This window comes from Hibiscus syriacus, unplaced genomic scaffold, assembly GCF_006381635.1.
Source record: "Hibiscus syriacus cultivar Baekdansim isolate YM2019G1 unplaced genomic scaffold, ASM638163v2 tig00117021_pilon, whole genome shotgun sequence".
Taxonomy (NCBI): Eukaryota; Viridiplantae; Streptophyta; class Magnoliopsida; order Malvales; family Malvaceae; genus Hibiscus; species Hibiscus syriacus.
The window spans coordinates 565970-591490 of record NW_024063527.1 but is presented as its reverse complement, the minus strand read 5'-3'; the positions used below and the strand labels follow the sequence as shown (position 1 = coordinate 591490).

Sequence of the window (25521 nt, the reverse complement as noted above, 5' to 3'; positions counted from 1 at the left end):
TTCAAGAAGTCAGGAAAGGCCAAACCGGAAGGAAAGACGTTCAAGTGTTATGTCTGCGGTTTACCCGGCTATAAAGCTTACCAATGCTAACACCACTCAGACCGCCAGAATGACAACAAGCCACAGATGCACGTTGTAGAAGAAGATGATGAGATCATTGCTGCGGTGGTCTCAGAAGTTAATCTGGTGGAGAACAGTTCAGAATGGGTAGTTGACACTGGCGCTTCGAAGCATTTCTGTGCAAGGAAGGAGTTTTTCACCGAGTTCGAGGATGGAAACACTGGTGAACGTGTGTACATGGGGAACTCTAGCAGCTCTGAAGTGTTAGGCAAAGGCAAGGTTTTACTCAAGCTGACTTCTGGTAAAACTCTGGCTTTAAATAATGTTATGTATGTACATGCCTTGCGTAGAAATCTGATAAGTGGTGGGCTTCTGAATAAGGCATGCATTAAATTAGTTTTTGAGGCAGATAAACTTGTACTTTCCCGAAATGGTGATTATGTGGGGAAAGGATTTTTAAGCAATGGTTTATTTGTCATAGAAACTCAATTTAATGAAAATAAAGCTACCACTTCTGCTTATATTGTTGAATCCATTGATATGTGGCATGCTAGATTAGGACACGTGAATATTCATGCTTTAAAGAAATTAATGAATATGAATAGTCTGCCTAAACTAGACACAACTAGCTTTAACAAATGTGAGATTTGTGTAGAAGCTAAGCATACTAGACCTCACTTTAAGACTGTTTCTAATAGAAAGACTGAACTGTTATAACTCATTCATACTGATCTAGCAGATTTTAGAAACACTGAAAGTAAAGGAGGAAAACACTACTACATAACTTTTGTAGATGATTATTCAAGATATACAAAAGTTTATCTCTTAAGAACTAAAGATGAAGCTGAAAACTTCTTTCTTATTTATAAGGCAGAAGTTGAAAATCAGTTAGATAGGAGAAACAAACGGGTTAGATCTGATAGAGGTGGTGAATATGGATCTAATTTTTTAAAAGATATTTGTGAAAATAATGGCATAATTCATGAAACATCAGCCCCCTATTTTCCTCAACAGAATGGTATAGCCGAAAGGAAAAATAGAACTTTAAAATAGATGATGAATTCTTTACTAATAAGTTCCGGGTTATCTGATAACATGTGGGGGGAGGCCATTCTATCGTCAACTCATATCTTGAACCGAGTTCCTCATAAGAAATTAGATTCTACTCCATATGAATTGTGGAAAGGATACGCTCCTAATTTACAATACCTGAAAGTGTGGGGGTGTCTGGCTAAAGTGGGCTTGCTAGACTTTAAGAAGTCCACCATCGGACCTAAAACCGTTGATGCAGTGTTTATAGGGTATGCTACGAATAGTGTTGCATACAGATTCATGCTTTTACAAGATTATTCTATTTGTGAGTCAAGAGATGTTGTTTTCTTTGAAAATACTTTTCCTTTAAAGGAACCGAGAATAAATATTGAAACACAAATAGAATATATTCCATCAACTTCTTCTAGTAATCCTGCTAAGTCTTCTGAACAAATTGATTTTGAGCCTATAAGAAGTAAAAGGCAAAGAGTTGAAACCTCTTTTGGACCAGACTTTATTACTTCCTTTATTTCTGAGATAAATGATTTAGACTTCATTTCAGATCCTATAGCTCAAAATTTTCTTTTAGATGAGGATCCTAAAACTTTTGAAGAAGCTATAAGATCTATCGATGCTAGTTTTTGGAAAAGCGTTGTTAATGATGAACTAGAATCGATAATGTCTAATCATACTTGGGAATTAGTTGACTTGCCTAAGGGATTCAAACCAATCTCCAACAAATGGGTCTTCCGGAAGAAACTAAGGCCAGATGGTTCGATTCAACGGTACAAGACAATGTTAGTCGTCAAAGGGTTCACTCAAAGGTTTGGTTTAGACTACTTTGATACATACTCTCCCGTTACAAAAATCTCAACAATTCGTGCATTATTTGCACTAGCCTCTATTCATAAGTTGCAGGTACATCAAATGGATGTTAAGACTGCTTTCTTGAATGGGGATCTAGATGAGGAGATTTACATGGAGCAGCCACTAGGTTTTGAGGCAACTGGTATGGAAGGCAAAGTCTATAGACTCAAAAAGTCACTCTATGGACTTAAGCAGGCTCCTAAACAGTGATATGAGAAATTTCATAAAACTATTCTTAGTTTTGGTTTTGTTGTGAATGGTTCGGATGCTTGTGTGTATTCAAAGATGTTTGAAACTGAATGTGTTATCATAAGCCTTTATGTTGATGACATGTTGATTTTCAGTTCTAACATTGAGTCCATTAACAAAGTTAAAAATTTCTTGTCTACTAAGTTTGAGATGACAGATTTGGGAGAAGTAGATGTAATCTTAGGAGTCAAAGTTACCAAAACTGAGAAGGGATTTTCTTTATGTCAAGCACATTATATAGAGAAAGTGCTAATGAAATTTGACAGTTTTGATGTCGTCTCTGTTCGAACTCCTTATGACCCTAGCATACATCTAGTTAAGAATAAAGGAAGTAGTGTTTCCCAAACTGAATATGCTAAATTAATCGGAAGCTTAATGTTCTTAATGAACTATACTCGGCCTGATATTGCTTATGCTGTGAGTAGACTAAGTAGATATACTCATAATTCGAGTGGTGAGCACTGGATTGCACTTAAACGCTTACTGAAGTATCTTAAGGGTACTGTGGATTGGAAACTTGAGTTTGTTGGCTTTCCTGCCGTACTGGAAGGATATTGTGATGCCAACTGGGTTTCTGATAATGATGAGGTAAGCTCTACGAGCGGGTATGTTTTTACTTTGGGTGGAGCAGCAATCTCGTGGAAATCATCAAAGTAGACTTGTATTGCTCGTTCTACCATGGAGTCAGAGTTTATAGCTCTTGACCTAGCTGGGCAAGAAGCCGAGTGGCTCAGAAACTTGTTAGCAGATATTCCGTTGTGGGGAAGACCGACTCCTCCAGTTTCATTGTTGTGTGATTCACAAGCTGCGATATGTGTGGCTAAGAACCAAGCTTACAATGGTAAGAAAAGACATATTCGCATAAGACATGAATCAGTTAGACACTTGATAAAGAATGGAGTGCTCTCTTTAGAGTATGTGAAGTCGGAAAGGAACCTAGCAGATCCACTTACCAAAGGGTTAAGTCGGAAGCTGGTCCTAGATTCGTCGAGAGGGATGGGTATAAAGCCCATTGGTTGAGGAATTCATGGTGGATACCCAACTTAGTTATCTAAGTTCCATGTGGTCAAACAAAACCATGGAAAGACTCATAGTGCACATTCCTACTGCCTATCCCTATGATGAATAATGTGCATGCCCAGGATGAGCTTAATTGCTCTTAATAAATTCATATCCCAGACTTTGGGTGGTCTTAGTGAGAAAGACTTGATGAATTTACCGATTTTGGCTGAATATCTATTCTTAATAAGTTCATAACCCAGAGTGAGTGGGTAGGAAATGATGAACTTACCGACAGAAAGGTTGAGTTTGTTAAACTCTTAATAAATTCAAATCTAAGTATTTGGATGGTTCTAGTGAGAAGGACTTATTGAATTTACCGATAAATGAGGTTGAATATTTATTCTTAATGACTTCTTAGCCCAGAGTTTGGGTGGTTCATTTATAATAAACTTGAAAAAAGTCATCATACCCTTTGTGAGGTTGAGCTATTATAAAAGCTCTTAATTATTTCATATCCCTTTTTAAAGGGTGGTTTATGTGGAGATAAACTTGATGAAATAACCTATGTAAGTGAGAAGGGTTAGCCGCCTTCTATGAAAAATGTTGGGCCATTTTTCTAGCACATTTACTAGAATCCTGAGGTAAGATGGCCAAATATATACTTTTGTATATATATATCGTACACATCGAGGACTCAGGTGGATGAAGGGGTTAGTTGTGTGTTATGAGTTTACCCTGATCTTAGAAAGTTCCGGACTAGTTTCACTTATCTAAGAGAAGGATTGCTCATCATCACTATGTACTAGTTCCAGATACTAGTGCTTAAGCAACTAATCTCGCTATTGCTCTTCTGGAAAGCTTGTTTTCGAGTTTCAGAAGATTTCTTTCGCATTAATGGATGAATGTTGGTAATGCTCAATCCCACATAGTATTGGAAACACTATTGGGAATGGTATTTAAGGCTTGACATTCCACTTCCTTGTTGAGTGATAGAGAACAAGGGGGGCTCTCGCGCACCGCCGTCGCCGTTCGTCCGTCTCGTCTTGTCTCGCCTCGGCACGGCTCGGCTCGGTTCGTGGTCGTGGTCGTGGTCGAGGTCGAGGTCGTGGTCGTGGTCGTGGTCGTGGTCGTGGTAATACGTGTCTTCGACACGTCCGCGCGTATACTATCTTTTTACAGAAAATTCTTGAGGAATTTCTCTTTGAAAGAAACAAATGGAAAATGTGAAAGATATCAACTGATATTTATAGGCTGCTGAGGACTGTTTGAATTTCAAATAATAATAGCTGAATTATTTGTTATCAGAAATTAAACAGTTTATTCCTAAATTAAATCAGAAACGTTAAGATGTACCTGGACTGATTTACAGCTTTGTACAGAGGAGACAAGTTGTTAATATCAGGAGTTACAGGAGTTATTTGATTTAATTCCAGGGGTTACATGATATAATTTCGGAAGTTATAACAGTTGAATAATGATACAATGTACCTGGACTATTTCTGAGTCAGGTTCATCTAGACGTTTCAGCTGTTACAAATAAGAGATTTAATCCTGAAATTTTATAGACGATTTTAACCCTATTTCTAGCCTATAAATAGAGAGCTATATTCAGCTTCTCAACTCATTCAAAAACATTCACAATCCACTTACAAAGTGTTTTCTAAAGTTCTCTCTGTGAGTTCTCTCTGAGTGCTTTCCGATCAGAAGCACAATACCACCAGCAGTCCACTCCGGTTTCTGGTGTACGGAATTCAGAGCGACCGTGTTAACCTCGGGGGACGGTCCGCCTACTGCAGCGATCACACACATCGGGGCGAATTCATTTCTAAGGCAGTGGTTCTTACCACGACACGGTTTAAGAATTTGTTCTTCTTAATTACTGTTTATATTTCCAGTCAGTACTAACGGTGTAGTTTTGCAGTTCATATATCCAACAATTTAGAAACGAAATTCCATAAACTGCAATCATGTCGACACCTTTGAGCAAACTCATTCCCGATCTTTCCAAGCTCGATGCACTTGATGGAAAGAACTATAGAAGGTGGTCCCAAAGAATTCTGATATTCTTCGAGCAACTTGATCTTGACTACTTGTTGCTCAAGCAACCACCTACCATGCTGTCAACCCCAGCTGCCGGTAATGATGCGGATGCGGTCCTCAATGATGATGCCTTAGCAACTGCCGCCGCCGCTCTTGCTACCTACGAGAAGGACAACAAGATGGTGCGAGGACATCTGCTCAGCCACATGTCAAATAAACTATTTGATATGTTCCTTAGAGAAAGGAGTTCCAAGTCTATATGGGACACTCTCGACAAGAAGTATGGTGCGGATGATGCGGGAATCAAGAAGTACGTTATCGGCGAATGGCTCAAATTCCAGATGACAGACGACAAGCCAATAATGGATCAAGTCCATGACTATGAGAACTTAGTCGATGACATCATCGCTGAAGGGATGCAAATGTGTGAGGTGCTGCAAGCCAATGTACTCATTGAGAAGCTGCCCAAGTCTTGGTCTGACTACCGCTACTCTCTTAAGCATAAGAAGAGAGACATTTCGCTTGAAGAACTTGTGGGCCATATGAAGATTGAAGAAGCCAACCGTTTAAAAGATAAGCTTACTAATTCTATGAGTAATTTATCTTTTAGAGCTAACTTGGTTGAGTCTAAATTTAAGAAGATCATGAAACGTGGGAATCAAGACAAGAAGACGAAACCACAGAAGGCTGCCAACTTCAAGAAGTCAGGAAAGGCCAAACCGGAAGGAAAGACGTTCAAGTGTTATGTCTGCGGTTTACCCGGCCATAAAGCTTACCAATGCCAACACCGCTCAGACCGCCAGAATGACAACAAGCCACAGATGCACGTTGTAGAAGAAGATGATGAGATCATTGCTGCGGTGGTCTCAGAAGTTAATCTGGTGGAGAACAGTTCAGAATGGGTAGTTGACACTGGCGCTTCGAAGCATTTCTGCGCAAGGAAGGAGTTTTTCACCGAGTTCGAGGATGGGAACACTGGTGAACATGTGTATATGGGGAACTCTAGCAGCTCTGAAGTGCTAGGCAAAGGCAAGGTTTTACTCAAGCTGACTTCTGGTAAAACTCTGGCTTTAAATAATGTTATGTATGTACCTGCCTTGCGTAGAAATCTGATAAGTGGTGGGCTTCTGAATAAGGCATGCATTAAATTAGTTTTTGAGGCAGATAAACTTGTACTTTCCCGAAATGGTGATTATGCGGGGAAAGGGTTTTTAAGCAATGGTTTATTTATCATAGAAACTCAATTTAATGAAAATAAAGCTACCACTTCTGCTTATATTGTTGAATCCATTGATATGTGGCATGCTAGATTAGGATACGTGAATATTCATGCTTTAAAGAAATTAATGAATATGAATAGTCTGCCTAAACTAGACACAACTAGCTTTAACAAATGTGAGATTTGTGTAGAAGCTAAGCATACTAGACCTCACTTTAAGACTGTTTCTAATAGAAAGACTGAACTGTTATAACTCATTCATACTGATCTAGCAAATTTTAGAAACACTGAAAGTAAAGGAGGAAAACACTACTACATAACTTTTGTAGATGATTATTCAAGATATACAAAAGTTTATCTCTTAAGAACTAAAGATGAAGCTGAAAACTTCTTTCTTATTTATAAGGCAGAAGTTGAAAATCAGTTAGATAGGAGAATCAAACGGGTTAGATCTGATAGAGGTGGTGAATATGGATCTAATTTCTTAAAAGATATTTGTGAAAAGAATGGCATAATTCATGAAACATCATCCCCCTATTTTCCTCAACAGAATGGTATAGCCGAAAGGAAAAATAGAACTTTAAAAGAGATGATGAATTCTTTACTAATAAGTTCCGGGTTATCTGATAACATGTGGGGGGAGGCCATTCTATCGGCAACTCATATCTTGAACCGAGTTCCTCATAAGAAATTAGATTCTACTCCATATGAATTGTGGAAAGGATACGCTCCTAATTTACAATACCTGAAAGTGTGGGGGTGTCTGGCTAAAGTGGGCTTGCCAGACTTTAAGAAGTCCACCATCGGACCTAAAACTGTTGATGCAGTGTTTATAGGGTATGCTACGAATAGTGTTGCATACAGATTCATGCTTTTACAAGATTATTCTATTTGTGAGTCAAGAGATGTTGTTTTCTTTGAAAATACTTTTCCTTTAAAGGAACCGAGAATAAATATTGAAACACAAATAGAATATATTCCATCAACTTCTTCTAGTAATCCTGCTAGGTCTTCTGAACAAATTGATTTTGAGCCTAGAAGAAGTAAAACGCAAAGAGTTGAAACCTCTTTTGGACCAGACTTTATTACTTCCTTTATTTCTGAGATAAATGAATTAGACTTCATTTCAGATCCTATAGGTCAAATTTTTCTTTTAGATGAGGATCCTAAAACTTTTGAAGAAGCAATAAGATCTATCGATGCTAGTTTTTGGAAAAGCGCTGTTAATGATGAACTAGAATCGATAATGTCTAATCATACTTGGGAATTAGTTGACTTGCCTAAGGAATTCAAACCAATCTCCAACAAATGGGTCTTCCGGAAGAAACTAAGGCCAGATGGTTCGATTCAGCGGTACAAGGCAAGGTTAGTCGTCAAAGGGTTCACTAAAAGGTTTGGTTTAGACTACTTTGATACATACTCTCCCGTTACAAAAATCTCAACGATTCGTGCATTATTTGCACTAGCCTCTATTCATAAGTTGCAGGTACATCAAATGGATGTTAAGACTGCTTTCTTGAATGGGGATCTAGATGAGGAGATTTACATGGAGCAGCCACTAGGTTTTGAGGCACCTGGTATGGAAGGCAAAGTCTGTAGACTCAAAAAGTCACTCTATGGGCTTAAGCAGGCTCCTAAACAGTGATATGAGAAATTTCATAAAACTATTCTTAGTTTTGGTTTTGTTGTGAATGGTTCGAATGCTTGTGTGTATTCAAAGATGTTTGAAACTGAATGTGTTATCATAAGCCTTTATGTTGATGACATGTTGATTTTCAGTTCTAACATTGAGTCCATTAACAAAGTTAAAAATTTCTTGTCTACTAAGTTTGAGATGACAGATTTGGGAGAAGTAGATGTAATCTTAGGAGTCAAAGTTACCAAAACTGAGAAGGGATTTTCTTTATGTCAAGCACATTATATAGAGAAAGTGCTAAAGAAATTTGACAGTTTTGATGTCGTCCCTGTTCAAACTCCTTATGACCCTAGCATACATCTAGTTAAGAATAAAGGAAGTAGTGTTTCCCAAACTGAATATGCTAAATTAATCGGAAGCTTAATGTTCTTAATGAACTATACTCGGCCTGATATTGCTTATGCTGTGAGTAGACTAAGTAGATATACTCATAATCCGAGTGGTGAGCACTGGATTGCACTTAAACGCTTACTGAAGTATCTTAAGGGTACCGTGGATTGGAAACTTGAGTTTGTTGGCTTTCCTGCCGTACTGGAAGGATATTGTGATGCCAACTGGGTTTCTGATAATGATGAGGTAAGCTCTACGAGCGGGTATGTTTTTACTTTGAGTGGAGCAGCAATCTCGTGGAAATCATCAAAGCAGACTTGTATTGCTCGTTCTACCATGGAGTCAGAGTTTATAGCTCTTGACCTAGCTGGGCAAGAAGCCGAGTGGCTCAGAAACTTGTTAGCAGATATTCCGTTGTGGGGAAGACCGACTCCTCCAGTTTCATTATTGTGTGATTCACAAGCTGCGATATGTGTGGCTAAGAACCAAGCTTACAATGGTAAGAAAAGACATATTCGCATAAGACATGAATCAGTTAGACACTTGATAAAGAATGGAGTGCTCTCTTTAGAGTATGTGAAGTCGGAAAGGAACCTAGCAGATCCACTTACCAAAGGGTTAAGTCGGAAGCTGGTCCTAGATTCGTCTAGAGGGATGGGTCTAAAGCCCATTGGTTGAGGAATTCATGGTGGATACCCAACTTAGTTATCTAAGTTCCATGTGGTCAAACGAAACGATGGAAAGACTCATAGTGCACATTCCTACTACCTATCCCTATGATGAATAATGTGCATGCCCAGGATGAGCTTAATTGCTCTTAATAAATTCATAGCCCAGACTTTGGGTGGTCTTAGTGAGAAAGACTTGATGAATTTACCGATTTTGGCTGAATATCTATTCTTAATAAGTTCATAACCCAGAGTGAGTGGGTAGGAAATGATGAACTTACCGACAGAAAGGTTGAGTTTGTTAAACTCTTAATAAATTCAAATCTAAGTATTTGGATGGTTCTAGTGAGAATGACTTATTGAATTTACCGATAAATGAGGTTGAATATTTATTCTTAATGACTTCTTAGCCCAGAGTTTGGGTGGTTCATTTATAATGAACTTGAAAAAAGTCACCATACCCTTTGTGAGGTTGAGCTATTATAAAAGCTCTTAATTATTTCATATCCCTTTGTTTATGTGGAGATAAACTTGATGAAATAACCTATGTAAGTGAGAAGGGTTAGCCGCCTTCTATGAAAAATGTTGGGCCATTTTTCTAGCACATTTACTAGAATCCTGAGGTAAGATGGCCAAATATATACTTTTGTATATATATATCTTACACATCCAGGACTCAGGTGGATGAAGGGGTTAGTTGTGTGTTATGAGTTTACCCTGATCTTAGAAAGTTCCAGACTAGTTTCACTTATCTAAGAGAAGGATTGCTCATCATCACTATGTACTAGTTCCAGATACTAGTGCTTAAGCAACTAATCTCGCTATTGCTCTTCTGGAAAGCTTGTTTTCGAGTTTCAGAAGATTTCTTTCGCATTAATGGAGGAATGTTGGTAATGCTCAATCCCACATAGTGTTGGAAACACTATTGGGAATGGTATTTAAGGCTTGACATTCCACTTCCTTGTTGAGTGATAGAGAACAAGGGGGGCTCTCACGCACCGCCGCCACCGTCTGTCCGTCTCGTCTCGTCTCGGCTCAGCACGGCTCGGATCGGCTCATGGTCGTGGTCGTGGTCGTGGTCGAGGTCGAGTCGAGGTCGTGGTCGTGGTCGTGGTAATACGTGTCTTCGACACGTCCACGCGGATACTATCTTTTTAGAGAAAATTCTTGAGGAATTTCTCTTTGAAAGAAACAAATGGAAAATATGAAAGATATCAACTGATATTTATAGGCTGCTGAGGACTGTTTGAATTTCAAATAATAACAGCTGAATTATTTGTTATCAGAAATTAAACAGTTTATTCCTAAATTAAATCAGAAACGTTAAGATGTACCTGGAGTGATTTACAGCTTTGTACAGAGGAGACAAGCTGTTAATATCAGGAGTTACATGAGTTATTTGATTTAATTCCAGGGGTTACATGATATAATTTCGGGAGTTATAACAGCTGAATAATGATACAATGAACCTGGACTATTTCTGAGTCAGGTTCATCTAGACGTTTCAGCTGTTACAAATAAGAGATTTAATCCTGAAATTTTATAGACGATTTTAACCCTATTTCTAGCCTATAAATAGAGAGCTATATTCAGCTTCTCAACTCAATCAAAAACATTCACAATCCACTTACAAAGTGTTTTCTAAAGTTCTCTCTGAGTGCTTTCCGATCAGAAGTACAATACCACCAGCAGTCCACTCCGGTTTCGGGTGTACGGAATTCCGAGCGACCGTGTTAACCTCGGGGGACGGTCCGCCTACTGCAGCGATCACACACATCGGGGCGAATTCATTTCTAAGGCAGTGGTTCTTACCACGACACGGTTTAAGAATTTGTTCTTCTTAATTACTATTTATATTTCCAGTCAGTGCTAACGGTGTAGTTTTGCAGTTCATATATCCAACAATTTAGAAACGAGCCATCCTCCTCCGACCATCAATGGCAACTCGAAACAATATGCGTCCACATCGAGACCGCCGTTGTGGCCGCGTCCTTCATCTGTGCATGCTACATTTACAACTCCGCCCATAAGTCCACCAAGGTTGAAAATTCGACGCCCCAACTATCTTCAACAACCATCGAATAAGCACCGATCTTAGAAATCATCTAAGATCCTCAGGCGTTTCCGTTCCGTTTTCAGGTCGTTTTTGATCATAACGCCGACATGCAAGATCCCGATCAGTCTCCACGGGAGCAAGTTACACGATAACCATATCCATGGAAGCACGAGGATGACCGGAACCCTTTTCGGATACTGTAAATCTAGAGTCATGCTTGCCATCCAAGAAAACTCAAGATGCCTCCCTATCTTAGTCCTTGAGCTTGCAATAAACACAGGAAAACTCCTCCATGATATGGGATTAGGGCTCGTAAGGATCACTCTCGAGTGCGAAAAGCGTCTGTACGAGAAGCTCAAGATCCTCGAAGAGCTGATATGGACCTTATATTGCAATGGTAAAAAAACTGGATACGCTGTGAAGTAGAGCCGATGGATGAAGATCTAATGGTGATGAAACGTTGCATCCTATTTCAATGGGTGCCGGCGTTATACCGGCAGAAGCGACGGAAAACCCTGACAGCGAGTTGACGTACATGCGAGCGCATTTCGAACTTGTCGTTAATTCTAAAGATTCGGAAACTTATTATATGATGAATCCAGATGGTAACTCCGCCCTGAACTTAGCATATTCTTTGTAGGATTGGATGAAAGAATCAAACATATGGCAAGTAAATTAGGGTTAATATGTAAATAGGCCCTTGAAACTATCTATATATCTAACGGATTTCGTAATTGAAATGAAAAATGGTTTGCAATTGAGCACGTAGAATTTATTTTCGTCAACCAATTAAGTTATCATTCAATAGAGTTTTATTAGAGAAAACTATTTGATCGAACATGAGACTAGTTTGTATTGATCAACCACTGAATCGATAAATTATTTTATGAACCTAACTCACCATATCATTCATGGTCCTATAGAATCACATCCATTAATTTTAAAATAACTTTTAAATAAATGTTCAATCCTTATTTATACAAATGAAAGAGGTGGAAAAATGAGATGGAAAAATATTATTGGTTGAGACCACAAATGATGTGGAAAAATTAATAGATGGACTCGGCTCACCAAGTTATCTGTGATCTCAAACAATAATAATTTTTCATCTTATTTTTTTTAATGTGAATCTTCATCTATTTATTATGTGTAAATAAGGAGTGAACAATTATTTGGAAGTTAATTTGAAATTAATGGATATGATTCACTAGTATCATGAATGACATGGCGAGCCGGATCTATAAAATAATTTTTTCTTCATTTAATATTTGATCGTTTTATTCTCTATCTTAAAAATTCGATGATCTTAAATTCATTAAGTGTCCTCAATTATAAAAGAGAATTCTGAGTTCGAGTGACTAGTCTACTACAACTACAAATATACGTGTTATCAATAAATTAATAAAATTTTAATTAAAATTATCTTATTATCCCTTTAAATTATTAAGAAAAACATTATCGTTATCCTTATCGCCCTCGACCCTAACCTTCACCAAAATTCCCACTCAACAACCAACGAGCTCCCCTTTTTAATGCCCACAACTCAAATTTTTCACCGTAAAAATTAAAAGATTTACTGTTTAATTTGAGTGGAAAAATCTTTTCTCTATCGCAATTTTGATTTGAAAAAAGTGTTTAGTATTCCTTTTAGTGGTAATGAAAACTTTGGGGGCTGAGAAGCAATACGGAACGCTCCCGATACTGATAGCAGACAAAAAACTAGGTCATCTTGGATAGTTTATTTAAAGGAAAAATACCCAATTCAGATCCAAATTTCGAAAATTTTGAAAACAGTACCTCTGCTTCTATAATGACTAACATTTATTCTCGCTCCAGTCCAGTGGTCACCATCAAAACCCCAGCCCTCGACCGCCTCCACCACGCTCAACCCCGAGTTTAAATTCACAAAATCCACACCATATACCTTATTCTTTCTAGGACCGACTCTTCTACATGATGGTAAGCGTAACCCTAATTTATTTATTTATTTATATAAAAAAAATTTCACTCTTTTTGATGAATCTCCTAGTTTTGCAGCTGAAATTTGTTATTAATTAACTTTCTAGGAAGCATTTAGGAAAGCCATATTGCAGGTTGGGCCGCCGGAAACATTTGCTCTTAAGACGGTTCAAGAGGTTATAAAACCTCAGGTATTTTTTTAATTATAGCATTGTTTATAAATCCTTGATTTTTGATGAACTTTAGTTTTGAACTTATGTTTATTCCATTTCCTTTGTATGAATCTTCCTTGCAATTCTTTGGTTTGTGCATTGCTATTATTGGGTCGTTTGTATAATTGCTATCCGGTATATTGACATGTCTTATGCTTTAGGAAATATTTCACATTTGTATGTAATAATTTATGAAAGGAGTTATGGTGGCGATGGGAGTGGAGATGGTGAATGGTTTTGAAATTGGGTGTTAGACTTGTCTCTTGCAAGAGATTTTAAGCTGTCAGTTGGGGGAAATAAAGTTAAACACTTGTGCTGTGAGATTCTCATTAGATCCCTGTGTTTATATGCTTCACAGAGTTTAGAATTTATGGATTGTTATTTCTTTTGTAAATAAAAACCAAGTTCACTATTAAGCTATTCTTCTGTGATTTTCTAGAGTTTGGTGTTGAGTTCCTTAAAAATACTGTAAATGTTCTGATGGCATGAATTCAGTGACATGTTGGGACTTAGGTGCAGATAAAGTACATACTGTTGATGCCATTCTTTTGATTTGTTATTTATTTGTTTATTTATTTTTCATCAGAAACAAACAAAGTTAGCTCAAGATGAAAATCAATTATTGGAGAACATGCTTCGGACCTTGCTTCAAGAATTGGTGGTATGTTATCATATCTAGTACAACATTCAATCAGTACATTTTAGTCATTCTTTTTATAAGTACATGTTCTTGGTCTTTACCATGTGTACATTGTATAATCTCATTTTACAGGCTACTCATATTTGGGTATTTATTAGTTATTCTCTTTAACGTACCTTTAGGTTGAGTGCTCTCTTTGTTATATATATGTATTTATTGTAAATATGATATGAAAGAAAAATAAGCCATTGCTTTATAGTTTATTAAACAATTAAAACACCGGGATGGGTTGGGCTTGAGTATCTTAATTATTTGTGACAGTTTTAGTTTATACTATCCTGGGTATTGGGCAACTCTTCCATGCTCAACGCCTCAACCTTCATTCTGTTTCTCTCTTTTCCCAATAATGTCAAGAATTTCCTTGGGAAGTATACTCTTTGCTTGAATCATCTAAAACTTAAACTTGTAACTATTGCTTGACATTGGTGCTGTCGTTGTTTGGCACTGCTACCTGAACTCGAGTTGTATTACTTTTCAATATCTTTATTCGAAGTATATAAGTTGTCTTTGCAGGTGATGGAAATCTTTAGTTATACCTATAAAGCATATGTGTTTGTCTCTTTTCTATTTGAATCCTAATGCATCAAATGATGGGTCACCATCTACCTTTTCAAACTTCAGAAAGTACATCAGGCAAGTCACTAGTGGTATCTTATTAAATATTAAAAAAATCAGTTTTTCTTATTGGTTATGTCATTTTAGTTAGGAAGACAGTAAAAAATCAGTTTTTCTTATCGGTTATGTCATTTTAATTAGGAAGACAGGAAAAGATTAATTTGAAGTACTGAGAATAAACTTAGTGGAAGTTTTTATGAGTTTAGAAATATATTACTCAATTCAAGTGGAAGGTGGGGTTGATGCTAAATTCTCTGTGCAGTCATCTGCAGTACAATCAGGGGAGGAGATAATGCTTTATGGGAAGTCAATTGATGATGAGGATGAAATGCAGGTGTAATCGACTTCTAGGTGAGTATGGTTTCCAGTTGTCATATCTGTTGTCTGTAGCCACTTATAAAATTTTTCAGTATTGCAGTGCAGTTTGTGTTACATTATAATTCCTTCGCAAATCCCCATTAGTCTAGGATTTAATGTTTGAAACTTAAGTGAAACTTGAGGACTTTGATATTTCTTCCGAAGTGTTTAACTGCATAAGATTTAAATTCATTTTCAAGTTACAAACAAGTACAAGCATAGTGCTACAGGCAGGGAGATAGCTTATTCATTCGTTGATGGTGGAAGCTATTTAGCTTGTGTATGGGAATTCTAATAAACCTAAATATACATATGAATACATTCAAATATGAATTATAAAGGTTTAGGCTCAGCAAAATTAAGGTTTTAGGCATATAAATTAATTAAGTTAATTACATTCTGTGATTGGACATTGAAACTTTGGCTAAAGTATGTAGGTCTGGTTAATTGAATTTTTAAGATCAACTTTGCTTTGGTATGGTTCTTCTAAATTGGTAAGAATTGGACTCGTCAAATTTGAAGATTTTAGGGTATAAAAGATGCAAAACGAAGGTCTCAATTATAGAAGAGGATGGTATTAGTTTTTTTGGGGCCTGTTTCCATGTGTCTTGTGAACACTAACTCATTTGTCAAGTTACATGAGTAATAGAAGAGCTAGAAAGAATGAAATAATGGATCACACATTCTATGGTTTGTGAACACTAACTCATTTGTCAAGTTACATGAGCAATAGAAGAGCTAGAAAGAATGAAATAATGGATCACACATTCTAAAGTTCTCTGAGATTCTAAATGGGCTCACATCCTGTTATAAATCATCTTAAATATATCAGACATTACAAAGAAACACATTTAGGAATAGAAACTCTGGTCAGAAAGTTGGATTAGGATTTTTTTGGTTGAAGTCATTACTATTAGAATTAGAAATAAGGCCTAGATCAAGTGAAAGAAGAACTATGTTTAGGACTCGTTAGCTTAATTTTACTCAAATAGGGAAGAAAAATGTCATAAATCATAATAACAGACCTGCTTCATGGCAGAATGTAAGCAAAATCTCTTGCACTATTTTTTTATAAGAAATAGGCCTCGTTAAACCCCCCTTCTTAACTGTTAAGCTACAAAGTATCTTAACGGGCATTGGAAGGAGGAAAAGAGTGCCCAAAATTTATTAATATCAACAAAGATTACAACCTAGGTAAAAACCCCCTAGATTACAACCTTACTCGTAGACACACCTATCCCATGAAAGGATAATAACACTCCCCACAAAAACCAAAAATCTCTTGCACTATAAACTCAAATAAACCACAAAATGTCAGGCTAAGTGCTCAGTGGCCTACAATACATACCTTCTCTTAAACCAAAAGGATATTTTTATTGTTGAAGTATGGGTACCCATGAACTTAGCTACTATCAGCTAGTTGAATTAATGCCATTGGATTCTCTAATCAATGATAAGTCGAGCACCACATCAAATTAGCTTGTTAGTTTACTGGTGGGTGAATCTGTGGCTTGATATCTAGTTAAAGTGAGTCTGTTTGGTACCTTTTCTTGAACCTGTGAGTTTTTCTTGGTTACTCCCTAATTGAACATACCTGTTTGGATGCATACCCATATTCTCCATTCACGTCTGGGTCTAAGTGACTCAGATTCTATTTCATTTTTTGTTGTCAAATTGGTTGTGCACTTCCATATTCTTGATTTGAAGGAATCAATTTGTTTCTTTTCCTTGATGATACAATGAAATCTTCAGTCAAAGTACTTCTTGCATGTGATGATATGGTGAAATTTATGTTGCACACAGTCTATATTTTACCCTGCTGTAATTGTGTCTCGTCTGCATATAAGTGTTTATTGGCTACCTAACTTATTTTTACTTTAGATTCTTGATTGCTTCTGCATTTTTTTCCTTGCCTTTTTAGTTTTACCTTTTCTTATGTTTCTGGAGGCTTCAAGAAAACAAAAGAAAGCCTGTTATGATAAAATAAACAGTGTAACCACTTGTGAAGTTATCTCCTAGAGACTTGTGAGGTTGAGCCCTATCATCCTAAATATTTAATATTTTGGCTTGTCATGCTGGATACTGGCAGTTGGTATATTTTGAACGCATTTTTTTAGCTTCTTCCTGTTTCCATGATAGCTTGGTGGGATAGTTTAATATTAGGGAATTTTATTTGTTTATATACTTGAAATTCCAATCTGTCTTTCCGTCACCCCATTTTTTTTCTTGCTTGTTCAATAGCTTGTCATCTCAACTTACACCCACATGAGTAGTTAGACAGATGTTTGCTTTTGAGTTGATATGCTGACAACAAACTTGTGATTGCATGATTTATTACTTTACTCGGATTTTCAGTCTACCTATTTCATTTGGTTAGATGTTGTGCTCTATCTTTGTGAGAAAGAACATGTTGAAGGTGGCATGATATTCCAACTTCTGGAGGACTTGACAGAAACGTCTACAATGAGAAACTGCAAAGATATTTTTCGTTATATAGAGAGTAAGCAAGAAATCCTGGGAAAGGTGCGTTCTTAAGATCAATTCAGTTTTTCATTTGGCTGTATATGCACACACACAAATAGGTAAAGAATTGGGAAGTTTCCATTCTTTTTTGATTGACTACTCTCCCTAATAAGCAGTGTCCCTATTATGATATGGTCAATATTTATTTAAGAAAATTCCTGCTTTGTTTTACAGCAAGAACTTTTTGCTCGTGGAAAACTTGTCATGTTGAGAACATGCAATCAACTTCTTCGTCGACTGTCCAAGGTAGTTATGTGCTTATGAATTTCTTTCTTCCTACATTCTTTCTTTTGACAAAGCAATCTATAGTAGTGACAAAACTAACCATCAATGCTCTCATGCATGCATGTCATGCTTCTGACTTACAAGTGGTGCACTTTCTACATTAGAATTTGTATAAATCTGTTTCCTTGAAGGAAAGTAACATCCATTTTCAAATCTCATTTTAAATTTCATTTAGCTACTATTTTGATTTTGTGGTATTATGTAATATCTGCTTGCTGATTCCATGTGGAAGATTTGTCTACTTCTCATTACCTAATAAACTGAAAACGTCATCATGCACAGTGGTGGCCAGAAATTTATATTACGTAGGGTTTTTTCCAAAAATTTTGAGGTGTCGACTAACATCCCGTTCTAAAGGGTGGCTCTACTCATGATCTTGCATGAAATCCCTAACTGTTTGATACCACCAAAGTTACTGGATCGAAACACCATGAGATCACTTTGGTGGTCTCTCTATGGTGTTATATTGTTTGAAAAGTGATCTTTCTTTCTCGTGCCTTCTGTGTTTTTATTCAATAAAGCACAATATTAAAAAGAAAACTGTTTGATACATTTTCTTTATCAAGTTCTAAGGTTGTTTAATTGCGATATGATATCGAAAAGAAATACCAATCTCTTTGTTTTAAGATGTCTGAGAATTTTAGAAGCATGTAGAAGAAATCCATCTAACCGGTCGGGATATGGTGTTGAGTTACATTTTATATAGATTTATAAGTTTAATTTGAAAATTTTATTCTGACTGGTTATTACATTAGTTATGTCAATTATATATGTTTTTCCCTCTAGAACCATGAAAATAAGTATGTAGGGATAATTACCTATGTAGAATGGCAGTGCTTATGCAGCATTTATTTTGATGTGGATACATCAATCCTGAAATATGAAGTTAATTTGTTATTCTAATTCACTGGAACTTGACATTATAGGCAAATGACGTGGTATTTTGTGGGCGAATCCTAATGTTTCTGGCTCATTTCTTTCCATTGTCTGAACGTTCAGGTAGTTTATATTAAGCCTCATTCCACTCTTAAATTGTTATATCAGGTGCTTACTTTTGGTTCCTAAAATGCTTGCAGCTGTTAATATAAAGGGAGTTTTTAACACATCAAATGAGACAAAATACGAGAAAGACCCACCTGAAGGTGCTTTCTAGTGAATACTTGGTTTGGGTGACTTGTAAAATGTTTGTATATTTTGGCTCTCAGGGTCAGCTCAGATTTTAATTTATGTGTTTCAGGGATTTCTGTTGATTTCAACTTTTATAAAACCTTATGGAGTTTACAGGTTAGTTGTGCCACTCAGAACTTTTTCCGAGTCTTAGAATATTTTTTGCAATAGTCCTAAGCTTAACTTTTTTTGATATAAGTAATCTTCAGAGCTGCTGATGTAGGTGATGTAGTCATTAGGTAGTATAAGTTGTCTTCTATTTGTGAAATTCCAGTATTTTTAAAACAGGAAGTGAGGAAGGATAATAGTTGACTTCCTATGCATGTTTCCAGGGATGGGTCTACATAGGGTCTTGTGGGGGAACTTTTAAATATAGAAAAATTCAGAAGTTTAGTTAACATACCAATCCCCCCTCCCAACACCCTTCCCAACACAAAATTAAGGGTTTGATGAAAAAATAGTAGTGCCCCCAAAACATTGGAAATTTTAATGAAAAGCACAGTTTTGCCCCTACAAAATTTAGAATTTTAGTTGAAATGATAGTTTTACACTTACAAAATTTAAAATTTTAATTAAAATAATGGTTTTTCCGATTTAAATTTTGAGCATTTAATTTTTTTTTCGAGTTAATAAAATATTTTAGCCTTTTATTATTGTCTAAGAAATATAGAAATGTGGAGATTCTTGTAATAAAATATAAGTGTTCATTCAGATTTTTTTTGGAACAACTGTTCGTTTAGATAACTTTGCCCCTGTGACCTGAACTCCTACATGGTACACTGATAGCTTGTGGGAAATTCAATTGGTTTGCCCCAAATTCACGAGATTATATTCCTTGAGTTTCTTTTTTAGGGAAAAAAATTCCAGTTCTAAAATGGTATCCCATGAATTTTGTTTTTCTTAAACAGCTCTTTTATAAGATCCAGCCCTCTTTCTTCCCAGCAAAGTTTCTACCGTTGCGCTGAATAACAAACTTGCATCCTGGATAAAAACAAAATTATAAAGATTTTGTCATTTGTAATCTTTTTCAGGAATACTTTTGCAACCCTGCTTCCCTTTCAAATGCTCCTATCAAGTGGCAGAAATTTACGGCTAGTTTAATGGTATACCCTTTTGTGAACGAGGTTTTTTGGATCTCTGTTTCACTTTGTTGCCCAGTCAATCAGTTTTGTTCAGCTAACAAAACTTGGTGATTTAACTAGGCCATCATTTATTTAAACTTTTGAGGTGTGCAGGTTGTGTTAAATACATTTGAAGCACAGCCTTTGAGTGAGGAAGAGGGGACAGAGAACAATTTGGAGGAAGAGGCAACCACTTTCAACATAAAATCTTACAAGCAGTAATTGATGGGCTTAGAGGTGAGTGGCTCTCAGAATAAGATTTTTATTATGGAGTACACACTTTTAAATTTGTTGCCCTTTTGAGACCAGTTAAAAGATCCAAGTTTTCGACGCCACATTCTTTTGCAGTGCCTTATACTATTTGACTATCTGAAGGTATTTCTATATTGGTATCTTTCATGTATTCAATAAGTTGTTTTTCTTCCATCCGTTATTGTAATTGATAAAATCATTCGTCTGTTGTGCAAGGCTCCTGGAAAGAATGATAAAGATTCATCTGAAAGCATGGTTAGTGATTTCTTTATGTGTTATGTTGTGTTTTTGGCAATCTGCTAATGCCTCTTTGCTTTTCTTAACATCCAGAAAGAGAAATTAAGTCTTGTGAAGATCGAGTGAAAAAACTACTGAAGTGACTCCTCCTAAGGGGAAAGATTTCTTCATTGTATTGAGCATATATTAGACGTGAAAAAAATTGGGTAAAGCCTGAGTTCTTTATGCTCCTTGCTTATCCTCGGGAGTGAGGATGGTGTTGCTCAGATATTATTCTGAGTCCTTGTGCTCTTAGGTCTGGTGGAAACGTGATGGCTGTCAACCATTTGAAAAGCAGCCAATAGAGAAGAAAACTGTTCATGATGGAGCTAAGAAACGGTATGCGAGTGCAAGTTAATATTTATGTTTATTTTAAATTTCCTCTAACGTTTTTCTGTCTGTAGATAGTGTATTTAAACCAGGAGGTGCAAAGAAATACATATTTCTTGCTCAGAACTTTCTGTGTTCTATGATCCAATTTGCCTCCTAGGTTTGGGAACACTTTGCGCGGCTAATCATGTTATTTACGTAGTTTAAATATCTGCCATGCTGTGGTCTCACATTTTACAAAGTATATCTTCTCCAATTAACAGTCGGCCGAGGTGGAGGTTGGGGAATAAAGAACTCTCAGTTGTGGAAGTGGGCAGATCAGAATCCAGTGGTACTTATCAACTCATTTCTTTTAATTTTTGTACACAATACGAGTCGGAAAACTGTTATTATCGTATTGATAAACAATATTAACCATTAGACAATCTTATTTGTGATATGTACTGAAATTAGATCCATGACTGACTTCTACACGTCTATGCTGATACAAAGCTTATTTTCCTTAAAGTATTCATTGACATATCCCGTGAACATGGGAATTTTTGTTTTGGTGCTTGTTTATCCTCCTAGTATTCCAAATAGTCAAATCATAATATTTTATGACTGAATTCTTTCTTTTTTTTTATTAATAGGCTTGTACACAAAGCTAATGCTACTGTACTAATGTGTGTGGGTGGGTGGGGGAGGGGTAATATAAACTGAAAGGCTGTTCTCAATTAGTTCTTCAGAAGTTCAAAAGCGACAAGATATTTTTATCAATTTGTGGTGTTGATCAATTTATGATTTATATTTTCTTTTGAAAGGAAGAAAAACATGTTCCTTGTGAAATAATGAAGTATTGGAAAGGATCATTCTTGACATCTTGAACTCTTAAGCCACCATATTAGTTATTCAAATCTTTCTGGCATCCGGTCAATGTCAAAAAAATTAGAGGTTTGGTTACTAGTAGTCATAAAGAGTAGAAGTGGTCTGGTCATGCATTTATCTTTCTTGGGTTTTTCAGAGCTTTACATTTTTTTTTGGAAGCCAGTATCCGTTAGACCTTGTATTTTGTTTATTTTTATTAGGTTTTGTTTTTGTTGTTACAAACTTTCTCACATAATGTTACTGCAGTTTGAGTTTTAAATGGCGCGCATGGAGTATTTATTTCCAAATAGATTGATAGAACAAGGTTTGATCTGTATTATTGTAGTCAAAAGAGCATTGAAGTCATTTCTTTTCCTGTATTAGTTTTGAATTTTAAATTATTTTATGTTGCGGTGCATTATTCTATAGACTTCTAAATTTGTAAAATCTATTTTGGCACATCCAGAATGCTTTGACCGATCCTCAACGTGTTCGAACTCCTGCGATCATAGATTACTGGAAACCCTTGGCTGAAGATGTAAGTAAACTTATCTGGTTCTTCAAGGCTGATACTATAATTTACTTGAACTGTCTTTTAGTATATTAGGAGATTATGAGTCTTGTAACTGTTCTCTTGGTGCTGTTTTTTCTTTCAGCATGATGTTATAAATAAAAATAATAATCTCTTTCGTGAACTTACAGATGGATGAATCTGCAGGAATAGAAGCTGAATATCTCCACAAAAATAACAGAGTGAGTTTGATTCTCCGGGCCTAATGTTCGTTCAGACCCATGCCCATACCCATATGGACACATTATATACATGCATGGTGTGCATGTTGGATTGATTATTATCAATGACAGTGAATCTTGGACCTTTTTACGTAAACTAGTCAATGGCCATGGAATTATTCATTAGATGCATATGGTTTTACTTTTGGTATCGACAAACCTACCAAGACTCATTTTTCTTACCTTAAAAGAAAACGACTTTTTTTATTGAAATAAAAAACTAAGATTTTCAAATGGTTGTATTTAGATATCAATATGAGATCACACTATTGTAATCAATGTAAACGTAAGATACTGAATTAAGTAGAGATGAAGTTGAAGCTTTCAAATATTTTTTTAATTGCAGGTTTATTGCTGGAAGGGCCTTCGTTTTTCTGCTAGGCAAGACTTAGAAGGGTCTCTAAAGTATGTTATATCTACATATGAAGAGTTTTCAGTTATAGTGGTTATATTGCAGATCCTATTAAAATTCACTGTGTTGATTGCAGTTCACTGAACATGGTATTGAAGGAGTTGTCCCGTTGGAACTTCTGCCCCCGGAAGTGCGATCAAAGTTCCAAGGTAAACCTAGTGACCGGTCGAAACGTGCTAGAAAGGAGGAGACGAAGAGTGCTTCACATCAAGTTGAGGAAAGTCAGGTATTTCCGTCTTTCGTTTTTTTCATCATCTCCAGAATCAGCTTTCTCAGTACTTCTAAACAGCATAATCCATATAGTTCTTAAAGATGCCCTTGATCTTATTCTTTTTTGGCTTATGTTCATTGTGATGATTCCAGTGTGAAAATTTTCTATAATTATTTTCTTGGAGATGGTATTTCGCAGAATACATTTATTGAGGGTCAACTTTAGGCTTAACACAGCATCACAGAAGTGGATACAGAAGTAGAAACACTTTTATGGCACTCCGAGCCGAAAAGATGAACATTATTTGGTCATTCGGTTTTGTTTTTGTTTCCTTTTTACCTTTTTTAAAAAAAAATATTTTTCCCTTATTTGGCTTTCGTCTAGATTGCAACATCAGCAAGTGAGATTGAGGGAGAAGGAAACAGAGGTGATATGGAGGCCTCTATAGCAGTGATTGATACCGATGTCTCTGCCACAACGGGAAATAATTCCCAAGGGGGCACACCAACACCAGAACCAGATGAACATCAAAAGCAAAGCCCTGATATAGATGTTGGCCAAGAAGCTGGACAAGTAGAAGCAGATGCTGAAGTCGAGACCGGGATGATAGACGGTGAGACGGACCCGGAAGCCGAATCTGATCATGTAGGATGAGATTCAAGGTATGAAGAAATAGTAGTGCTGTTTTAGTCGTTCATCAAGGGTTCTTAACACTAGATATTGGGGATTTTCTTTTAAATGGAGTATATGACTGGACTTCAATCCTAGTTTGAACTTTCAATTCTGTAATTATTGTCCTTAAAGATAATTATTTTGGGGAAATTTGTTGTTTAGAACTGAGAAAAAAATTGAGTTAGTGAACTATAATTATTTGAACTAAATTGAATTCTAGTTTTTATATGATATAAATGTTTATTTTCGAGTTAGTGAAAATTAATATAAAAACATTTTCTTCTTGATTTAATTCAATTTTTGGTATAACTATCATTATCCGATCTATAAATCGTTAATTCGGATCGGGTACCGCAGAGGCAATAACGACCTTTTCAATCAAGTTTGTTCTATTTACAATTGTCAAGATTCGAATTTCTAATTTTATTTACAGGATCTAATGTACTAATTAGTTGTTAGTAATTTAATTTAATTTTTAATGAAATCGACGCAGCCGCAATTGTGCAACAGATTCAGTAGTACCAATCCAACTTGTCTTCTGTCCGTTCCATATTAGATGATGCTGACGTCTTTTAGACACAACCCTGGTTTCATGTTCACTGACATTCGTCGCTCGGCCAATTCTGTGGCTCATGTTTTAGCATCTTTAGTTTTTAGTTCTTCCTTTACTGTTTCTTTTTTGTCTTATTATCCGTTGTGTTTGAATTATGTGATTGTAAATTATGCTATTTTAAATTAATGGAGCTGGATACTCTTTTTTTCCTTATTAGATTTAGAAAGAGTTTTTAACGAGGCTCCGATTATTTTTAAAAAAATCAACTTTTAATAATTCAAAATATTTTTATGAAATAATATTTTTTTGAATTATTAGAAGTGAATACACATCTTAGTACTTAACTACTTAAGCTTTGAACTCTTAGAAGAATAACATTCACACAAACCGACACAACTTTATACCGCCCCACACCCACGCGAGTCCCTCACTCTTTGCCGTCCCTCGCCTTTTAATTATCTCTATTTCACCTAACATCATCTCCATTTTATAAATATCAAACATTTATATTTTTTATTTTATAAAACAATCATATTTTATACAAAAAAAATTAATTATTGAAAAATATTAAAATGAATTTAAACAAAGTTAAAGTACAAAAAAGTCTAGACTGATTCTTATTTATTTATTATAATACATTTATTTATTTCTTTTTAAAATCAATCTCTTGTTATTGAAAGAATAAAATTAAATAGTGTCTACGAACAAAACAAATTAAATTGAGAGAATCATTTTTATTTTTGTAATATCTTGTTGAGTTAATCGATTGACGAAATCGGCTAAAAGGGAGGTGAATTGACAATTAAAATTTTGTGGAAGCTTTTGCAGAAAATTGAAAGTAATTGCACAACGATTTAGAGTGGTTCGACTTTATCAACAAAAGTCTACGTCTACTACCTTAGATATACACACTAAGGATTTTCCAACAAATTTACTAGTTTTGTTCTTTCTTTTGAGGCCAAAGAGATAACCTTACAACTCCCTCGAGAATATACCTCAATTCTTGAGAACACTCTTTT

At 35.9% G+C, this 25521-nt stretch overlaps 2 pseudogenes; both read left to right on the top strand.

Annotated features, from left to right (window-relative positions):
• The first annotated feature begins 5324 nt into the window (after nt 1-5324).
• On the top strand, nt 5325-11915 carry LOC120195907 (annotated as a pseudogene).
• Nucleotides 11916-12986: 1071 nt separating this feature from the next.
• Nucleotides 12987-25453, top strand: LOC120195776 (annotated as a pseudogene).
• The last annotated feature ends 68 nt before the right edge of the window (nt 25454-25521 follow it).